Here is a 9638-nt window from a genome sequence, read left to right on the forward strand (position 1 = left end):
CTCCCTGGGCAATCCCAGCCACCTGTATTGTTTCCCACATGTGTGGAAGGATGTGATTTCCCAAGCCCACCACTGCACACAGGCCTCCAGCCAGCGCCTGTTCCCGCCAGTTCACAGAGCCACACTCCAAAGGCAGTTATCTGTGTCCCACAGTGCTTCCTTTTTCCAAGAGCAGTTCCCAATTACCGAATAAGATTTCCCCAGGAGGTTATACAGAGGAACCGATTCATTTGCTGTCTGTGGGTGGGGGATTTTGTCATGTGAACATACCATTACCACTCACTTCTCTGATCCTCTCATGTCCTTCTCTACCCTTCCTCACAAAGAAGAGCTTTCTGAAGGTCAGAAGAACAAAAAGGTCTTTTTTTTTTTTTTTTTTTTTTTTAACCCTCTAAGTAGGAACTGCATTTGGTCTCTCTGGGAAGGATCTAGAGCAGAAACATCAGTACCTACATGCTATGTGGGCTAATATATGAGTTATTTGAAAATTAAATTCTCTCTACTGTGGAACATGACAGGCAGATTAGATCAACAGTGCTATAAAACCATTTATTTGAAGGGAAGGATAATAATTACACTAAGTTCCCGGAATAAGGTTTCACAGGAGGTGCGTAGCTTAGCAAAAGGCAATTACTTCTGAGAGCTGGAATTTAGCCAGCCTGAAGTTCAAATGGATTTTTAATCAAACAGAAAAGGTTAGAATCAATTTAGTTTCCAACGCAAACTTCATACAACAATGAAATTCAGATTTAAGTCTGGAAACTGTTCTTTTAAGTTGCTCTCCTTATTATGCCTTCATGCTTTGTCCATATGACAGCAGCCTTTGGTTAGTGAGCAAAAGTTATGGGTTGTTTGACCTTAAAGAGAAGGACAGTGTTCCTACAAGCACAGCTGGAACCGCAGACAAGCTCCTCTAGAAGATCACGCTACACCTCTTACATCACTGATAGTTTCCACCTCTGCTATTTTTTGCCTCATGTTTCTTTTATTATAGAGAGAAGCTGTGGCTTTACATTCAGGCTTTGGTAAATCAGAGGACACAACAGACTATTTAAGCCTTTCCTAGATGCAGAAGTCCTTAAGTCCTTCAAAGCCTGACAGATGGGTGGGAACACTCATGGAGAACAGCACTGAATTAATTACTCCAGAGGAGCAGCTTGGCCAGTAACATCCAAGTTATTTTTGTGGTGTTTTCATAACATAGCATAGCATCTATTATTTTCTGGTCTTTCCCTTTCCTTCCTTGTGCTTATGAGCCTTTCCCTTCTCTTCCTAGTCCGTCCAAGGGTGGGGGAAAAACGAGGCTTAGTTAGGAATCTCAACATGCTAAGAAGTTCAAGGCTAGTGCAGGCAAGTCAATCACTGTGTAGCTTTCCAGCTTCTCCAGGCACTGCTGATAGAGTAACAAATCCAGTATTTAAAGCAGGACTTTGATACAATTCCTCGGTGCTTGAAGGGAGAGAAATCCCTGCTGAGTACAGCACACGTCCTCCACGGCGTGCCCGCTCCACTGAGCCCTTGGCTGTCAAACACGGCACGAGTTGCTAGGTTTAAAATGGGCTCCTCTCCAGATGCTTACGTGTCCTGTAAACAGCCGTCAGCGAGGCCTCCATTAATGTCTGCTGAGGACGTGAACGTGGGAGATATTTATAGGCCTTGGATTAGATCGCCCTCCTTGCCTGGGCCATTGCGCAAACAAAGGGCGTGTACGTGGAATTCCTCTCTTTACGCCACACAAGTTCCCTGCAAACAAATGCCAACTCTCTGAACAGCTTTCACCCACCACCCTACACATCTACGAGCAAGATGAGGATCACAGAAGCTCCTTATAAGGTGATGGCAGCACAGAGGCCGCTAGGAAGCACAGCTCCCAGGGAAAGCTCCCTGGCCATTTTCTGACTGCCTTCAACCATGAGTTTTCAGGCAAAGTTTCAGCAGCATTTTTCCCAAAGGCAGTGGAAAGGTATCAGAATTAAGAGTTTTCTGCTTGTCTGCCTACCCATGTTTAAGCCATTCACAAAACAGACTAGGAGGAATTTCCTGCATCCTACCATCTTTAAAGCTTCCATGTCCCACAGCCCAAGCATTTTCAGTTGTATCAGAACTGCAGTTCGAGCAGTTAGCTGCAGTCCAAGGTGGCAGTTCACTGGTATGTTTTCAGAAGCAGAATTGTTCCCCAGTTAAAATTGCAATATCCAATCCCTCAGTAAAGAGACCCTTAATATGCCCAGCTGGGAATTTCAATTCTTCTGCATGCACAGAAAGGTGATATGCAGCTTAAGCTTCCATGCCAACTAACTAGCACTCCTCAATCCAGTTCTAGCATGGAACAAACCCTTGGCAAACTAGAGAACCTGCACCATTTGCCACCAAAGGAGATTAGTTCTCTAATTAATATCATCTTTGATGACTCATCATACCAAAGGGATAAAAAACAGACCAATGATCATCTTCTCTGCCAAGAAATTACAGCTTGCAAACTAAACTATAAAAAGAACTGGTGGCATTTTTCCCAGGTCCCACCAGCAGCCACCAACATAAAATAGCAAAGCACACCTAAAGATCTTCTTCCTCCTCAACTAAGCAAGGATTCACTCTTCCTCCTGAAATTAAGCAGCCTTGGAATGGGAAAGGAGGTGATCTACTGGTTGCCGTTTAACACTAGTCTAGAGCTTTATAGGCTGCTCAGAGGCAATAGAAAATCCAGTGACTGGAAGAACAATCAAGAAAGTTTTACTGCCAGGAGATGTCTCAGTACAGGAGCAGAGATCTTTACATAAAAAGAGTCATGCAAGCAGTGAATGTCAACCCCAAATCTCACAGAAAGCATTAATCAAAAAAACCATGTGATTCAAGTACTGATGGCACATTGGGACCTGGTTTTTAAGGCCTAGTTCAAACATGCTTCAGCCCAAGGCAGGCAGTACGTGGCATACCCAGCAATCAGCTCTCTGGACGAGTACTCTGCCTTACCAGCTGCAGCCACCACGTACAGCAATGCTGTGCAACACAAGGGACTGAATGCCTCAAACACCAAGGCCCACAGCAACCAAACCATGGTCCATGGATCTGACAGTCCCACGTCTATCTGTGCAAGAATGCGACCTTTATGGTGGGAGGGTTTTTGCAGGGGGCTGGGGGTTTTTCCCCGCTGTAAACACTTCACAGGAGTAGAGACTGATGAGGCAGTGAGGTACAGCAGCAAGGCTTTCCTTTAAGCTCTGCTGGTTGAATTGCTCCAGCCCTTTCCCTGCAGTGTTTTCCCAGACTCAGGAGCTCTGTTCCCCATATCTGTGAAGACAGAGGGCTCTGCCAAGCTTCAAGCACAGCATTTCAGCAGAACAGCACAGAAACGAGACCACATGCTGCTTATGAAGTGGCAAAGCTTAGGCTTGAAAAGCTTTTTCCTCCCCCTCCATCCTCTACACAGCTGAGTCAAACCCCAGAAACACCACATCATCTCAGGCTTGGTAGCATTTCAGTACAGACCCAGGGACAGTTTCACATCTCTCATGAGAATCTGGAAGGAGCAGTCTTGGGCTTTGGTTGTGGCTTTTCTCAGACATTTTGCTTCTCAAGGCCACTCTCTGTCCTTCCTCTCTCACAAGGGCTTTGGGGAAGTACAAATCTTCATCCAACCTGCACCATGGGAGGGGGGAAGAAAAGTGCTTTTGATGACACCCCAAAAGCCTTCCTAGAAAGACAAGAGTGTTGTTGCTTGTTCTATAGCCTCTGGAAAAAGCCACTCCATGCAAGATCCCAGCAACACAGCAGAGGTGACTTCCCAGCACAGCCCTCAATAGGAGCTGACAAAGATGCAAAGAGGGTCCCAAGGCTTGAGAGGAGGGACTGGAAAACATCGGAAACCTGCTAGAAGTTGGCCAAGGTGCCATGTCTATACAGCCAGGGCAGGCTGGTGCAACTAGAGCTTGCTGAAACCAGGCTGTGCCTCTGTGGAGGGCCTGTCCAACCCTCCTGGAGAAGCTGCTCTGCCACAGCAGGAAACATGGACGTCTCCTTCACAAGGGAGACAAGCCCTGCAGAGCATGGATGATGAACTGCTAATGTGACAAAGGAGGACACGTCCTTTCCGCCTGCTCCTCTCCCAGCCCTGCAGAGATCATTTAAGGTCACTAATATTCCTAACGATCTCCTTCCGATGGGTCGCCTCACTCATTTCACTCCATTTCACAGAAATAAAGGCAGCCTGGCTGCCTTTCACCGCTTCCTTTCAGGAGGACAGAGGGGAACAAAAGCTGGCGCAGCCCTGCCGAGAGGCGCAGACCATCATTACGGCGAGAGGCACGCGCCTCCAGGGCTCCAGCCCGTTCCCTTGTCCCGAAGGGAATTTACTCAGCCAGCTTCTCACTGCCATGTGAATGTCAGAACTGTGATTGGCACGGAAAGGCTGCCAAAGTTGGGATAATACTGGGCTGGTGGGCTCACCTTGGCCACTGGGAGACCCCCTCAGGAAAAGACAAAATTCAGACCATCTTCCCACCCAGTTTCCCACCATCTCCAGAGCTGGTCAGGAGCAGCCCATTTTTCCACCTCTAGCTAAGGAAATGCCTTTCAAGGACCCGACCAGCCTGGTTGGAAGTTTGCAATTCTGCCACCAAACATGTCAATGAGCGTACAGCATTAATTACTCTTGAGGCACCTCAAGGCATCAGATGCAACTTCATCACATGCTCCAAAGTCCTTTGCTGGAAGGACAAGGGAGGCGAGCACCTCCCAGCCCTGCAAGAAGCTGCTGACTCCAGCAGGAGTGAGCAGCCAAGAAGCTGTTTCCAGAGAAACAAAATGCTGTTTTCAGCTCCCCAGAGATGAGTGTGCAAAATACCTGGCATATCATACTCCTTGGATCATTTGTATTCAATTGTATATCCAAGAGGGAAGGGGTGGGGGGAAAGAGGCTCTTGACTTTTGTCCAGGAAGAGGAGATAAGGTACAAGGAGAGGAAGAGTGATTTTTTACAGCCACAGCAAATAGCTATTTGCTTCCTAATGAAGTGCTAGTGCAAACACTGAATGTAGTCCAATGAGTAAGAAAGGCCACTGGTTACTGGGTTTCAAAGAAATGTTTTCCAATGCCCCATTAGAGAGAAAAGTGCATATTAAAGGAGAAGAATGGGTTCACAGACCACTGCAGTCAGGATACTGTACTTCTGTGTATCAACAATGCTTGGCCAAAGACTTCGAGTGATCATGGAACAACCTCATTTCCCAGAAGAGTGGGACATGGAACACTCTGTGTTTAAGATCATTATTTAAAAACTGGAGGGTGAAAAAGCAGAAAAGGTGAATCTCTGTAATTAAAAGATCTGTTTAAGAGAGAAATGCCAGCCCAAAAGCCAATAGGCATAGCCAGGTTTCAAAGTACACTCACTGTCTGTGAGTGGAAGCATGGAAATGATTCACCTCCCTGATGCTGGCTTTACAGGAGACAGCCCAAGACATGCCAAGAAATGCATTGCTGCCCCAAAAAAGCATCAGTCCCCATACTGCCAAAGCCCGGTCACACCATGATGTGTTTCTAAATGCAAGGCCAGAGTCCATGGAAATGAGCTCTGCATCACTGGTGGTGCACAGTGAACTCATCCAGGACGCATCCCAGCTCCTCTGCACAGCCCTGCTGCCAAAACGCATTTCAGAATTTGGTCATGGGTTATGAAATAATTTTTTCTCTTCATGGCCCAGAAGCCCAGCTTTCCATACAAAAGTTTAATGCTTATTTTTAAGCAAAAGAGATTTGCCAGCGCAAACTAAGAGATAAACAAGCACTTTAGTCAGCAGTCAACTTGACAAACACGATAACCTGGCAGCAGCATTGCACTTCCTTCTATACATCATGCTGCTCCATACAGCCTGGGGACACAAAATGCCTCTGGTGGAAAGATCCCCATTGTGTTGGGTGACTAGAGGAGTGACAGCAATCCATGATGCACAAGAATACACACACAGGGCACAAAAAGGCAAAATAAAAAGAAACACTGGGCCAGGAGCCTGAACTGTTCAACACAACTACCTGGCAGGTTTGGGATATGAACTCCTGATCTCTCTACGCAGAGTGCATGCACACAGAGTTTTCAGATACATCTTCAATACATTGCATAACACTGTTTTCTTTATTTTTAAATCCAAAGACACAGGAACACTTTTGAAAGAAATTATTCTGGAGATGAACAAGTGCTCTGTGTTGAAGATGGGCACACCAAAACTGGGACACAAAAGAGAACCAGACAACCCCCTCCGACAGGTTTTAATAGGTTTTAGATAAGTTTTTATATGATTTTCACAAAGACACCTGCTTACATTTGGAATTCAAGCACACAGAACTCCGTAAGGCAATAATTTAGAAATTTCCCTGCCAAGACGTTACGTATTATCCCAAGTCCCTCGATTACTTCTGCTGAATAACAGTAACTGAACACTAAGCCTGTGCATTTTTTTGAAGACATGGGTTTGCTTTTTCCTGATCCAAATACAGAACAAAAACAGGATCATAATTTACCATAGAAGACAATGAAAATCTTATCATTGTAAATATATGTAGTGAGATAATACAAATCCTGTTCCTTGGTATTTCCCCTCCACCCTCTATTCCTACCACTACTCCTTCCAGCTTTAGGGCCTCTCCCCTGCTTACATGGAAGATTGACGCCCATTTTAAAGCCATAAATTACTCACAAACAGCTACTGAAAGTAGCAATGACCGTAGGGTAACACTTCCACAAAGCAATAGAGCTTCCTGGCAGGCTGATAAGAGTTTCCTGTTTTGAGTCTTGGGTTGGGTTTTTTTTTTTTCCCTCCGATAAAAATTTGACTCTCAAAACATCTCAGAAAGGAAGGACTGACAGATATTTTTTCCCCCTCCTCCCCTAAACATGTTGTGTTGCAAAATTTGTTCTCTTTTGCTGAATGTGAAATGAGAACCAGGTTCAAGAAACTCAAATGCACCAGCTGAGACAGCAGGTGGGAGAAGCACATGGAGTCCTTCTCTGCCTCAGGATGATGGACTGGCCTTGGAGCTCACCTCTAGTCCTGCCCTGCACTCTCAACTCTCAAGTTCTGCATTTTGCACTCTGGCAACACCCACAGTTTCTATCACAGGCCCAAAAAAAAAAAAAAAAATAAAAAAATAAAAAAAATCTCCAGGGACACAAGATCTGCATTTACCCCTCTTACTGCGGTGGCATGACTCCTGTCACCTCTGGGCACCTGTGCATGCCTGAGGAGAATGACCGGATGGGCAGCTCGTTCTGCTTAGGGCCAGCCTGCCCTGTGTCACATGAGGGACCTTGGACACAGGTTTGCATCTGAAACCCCAAACTCCCCAGCGAGCTCTCCTGACACACTGTGTTGGGAGCAGCCTGGGTTTGCAGCAGCCCAGGGGTCCTGGAGGCCTCCATGGGAAGCCCACTACTTTCCTCTCCTCAGGGCACCTCCTGTTCCCAATTTCTGGGGTCAGACAATAATTTCAATATCTGGGACAAACAGACTGTATCAAATAAAGGAACACCTCTCTTTTACCCCTTTCCTGTAGGTGCTGAATTCCTCTGGAAGCCTCTTATCCAAGGGATCTTGGCAGAGAATTCACTCAGGTATCCCCAAAGACGTTCACAGATACCCTTCTGTTCACTGGCCTCACATGCCTCTCTTTTTCCCAGATAAGAGAAAAACCACTGCACAGGCTTGATAAAACATCGAGTACGGATACACAATATCCCCTGGGAACACCACAGCACCACACAGGATTTTATCACTGAATCCCCCAAAATCACCTCTCGTTGAAAGGGGAACAGCCAGCAAATATTGTCCACTGCAGAAAATGAAATAAAAATAACTTTAAATGCTCTATTTGTGCTCTAGTATGTAGCCCCTACCTCTGGGAAGGACAAGGGCCAGGCTAGAGCCCCCCAGGTCCTCCGTAACAGGAGCAGCCGGGACAGCTTTTACAGTGACTGCGAAGCGGCAAAACAGCAAGGTGATGTTTTACAGCACAAAACCTTTTAAGAATAAGCAAGATAGATGGTGGAGTTCAAACTAGATTGCACTCTGTGGAGGAAGAACAGCCAGTGTTTTCTTCCAAATCAGACTGGGCAACATTTCACATCACTTCTCCTTTAAGCCAAATTTCATCACTTCATCTTACGGTAAACGGCAGAAGTGGGAAGCACTTACACAACGGAGCAGAGATCACAGACCTGCATTTCTGGGGGGCTTTCAGACATTGACTTTCCACTGCACAAAAGCCACGTGCATGCATTCATTCACACACAGGGCTGCCCAAAACAATTTAATTGCTTGCTCACATTAGCTGGCAAGGCTGAGAGGGGCTCTCCACATATACCACTTTCAGCGCATGAGAAGAAAAGCAAACAATGCTGCAACACTAAATTTCAAGCCGTGCAACTGTCCAGGCCAGCCACAAACAGGAGCAGTGGTGAATGCTACAACTCTACCTTCTCCCAAAATCAAAAAGCCATCTTCTAAAAATCACACACCTGAGACAACCCAGGCAGCTCCCTCTAGCTCCAGATACTCAAGAGTATCCAAGACCGTGACCAAACACTTTCTCTTCATTCACCCTCCTCCAAGTTTCCGACCTGTTCTCCAGGGGCCATCCCCCCTAGACAGCCTGGCTCTCAGCATTGGCCCAACAGCACCATTCTCTATCCACCCTTTCAAATCTTCCTGTAATTTCACTAAGTAGGAGGAGACCAGCTCAGGTGAAAGAAATTCTGCTCTCAAATTCCCATGCACCTGAGAAGCCACCACCCTGCTAAAGCAGTCTGGCTAACTCAGGCTGCTCTGTGCAATATTTACTGGGATTTCCTCTCCTGATGGAGGTTGAAAATGCCCTCAAATACTTGTTCCAAGCAAACAACCTTTTACAATATATTTTGCAGCCAAAGGCTCAGATGGAACCTTTGCTGCAGAAAAAAAAAAAAAAAAAAAAAAAAAAAAGCAGACAGGAGATAGGTTGAACACACACACATATATATATACACACTTATATAAAATCTCAGTGTGGTCAGACAGGAGAACTGCACCTCATGATTCATTTTACCCAGTGACTTTTCTGGATCCAGTTTAATAGCTTTTTGGAAGCCAAACAAAAACCTTTTTGGTCTGAGGTCCAACACAGGAAACTCTGAAATGAGCTGCCTCACAGAAATGCTGACCAAGTGCCATCAGGGCTACCTTCACTGCCCCTGTGGGATCTGTCTCAGTGCCACCCTGCGCACGGAGCTGGTGAAGCTGGTGCAGCCCAGAGGAAAGCCCTGAGCGTGGCTTCAGCTGGCAAAGGCTTGGGATGTCGAAGAACAAAAGCATAGCTGCAAATGGGCTGCATTTGTTGTACACATCACAGTGGTAATGAAAACACACAGCCACAGCGCTGGTTTTGGCAGTCACTTTTCAGTGTTGGACTGCAGGAAAGGAAGAGGTTTGGGGATTGTGGCTTAGGGCTTGTTTCATTACTATAGATCCCAGAGAACTTTGTAAAAAAATGCTCAAATCCAGACTAGATGTGCCAGTTCATCCCTTTGGGGAGCAGACCCAAAACTGGAAACTCTCATGATACATCAGTACATCTTGTGGTACCACCTGGATGCAGAAATTTTGGTCAGAGAA

General features: G+C 46.0%; 1 long non-coding RNA gene across 1 annotated transcript; it reads right to left on the reverse strand.

The window, feature by feature from the left end:
• Nucleotides 1-535: 535 nt before the first annotated feature.
• On the reverse strand, nucleotides 536-8669 carry LOC120750100 (uncharacterized). Its single transcript, XR_005699907.1, has 2 exons — nucleotides 8507-8669; nucleotides 536-1743 (listed from the first exon to the last, which is right to left on the reverse strand). It is a non-coding gene; the product is annotated as an uncharacterized LOC120750100 (long non-coding RNA).
• Between the last annotated feature and the right edge of the window lie 969 nt (nucleotides 8670-9638).

Source organism: Hirundo rustica, chromosome 3, assembly GCF_015227805.2.
Source record: "Hirundo rustica isolate bHirRus1 chromosome 3, bHirRus1.pri.v3, whole genome shotgun sequence".
Classification (NCBI taxonomy): Eukaryota; Metazoa; Chordata; class Aves; order Passeriformes; family Hirundinidae; genus Hirundo; species Hirundo rustica.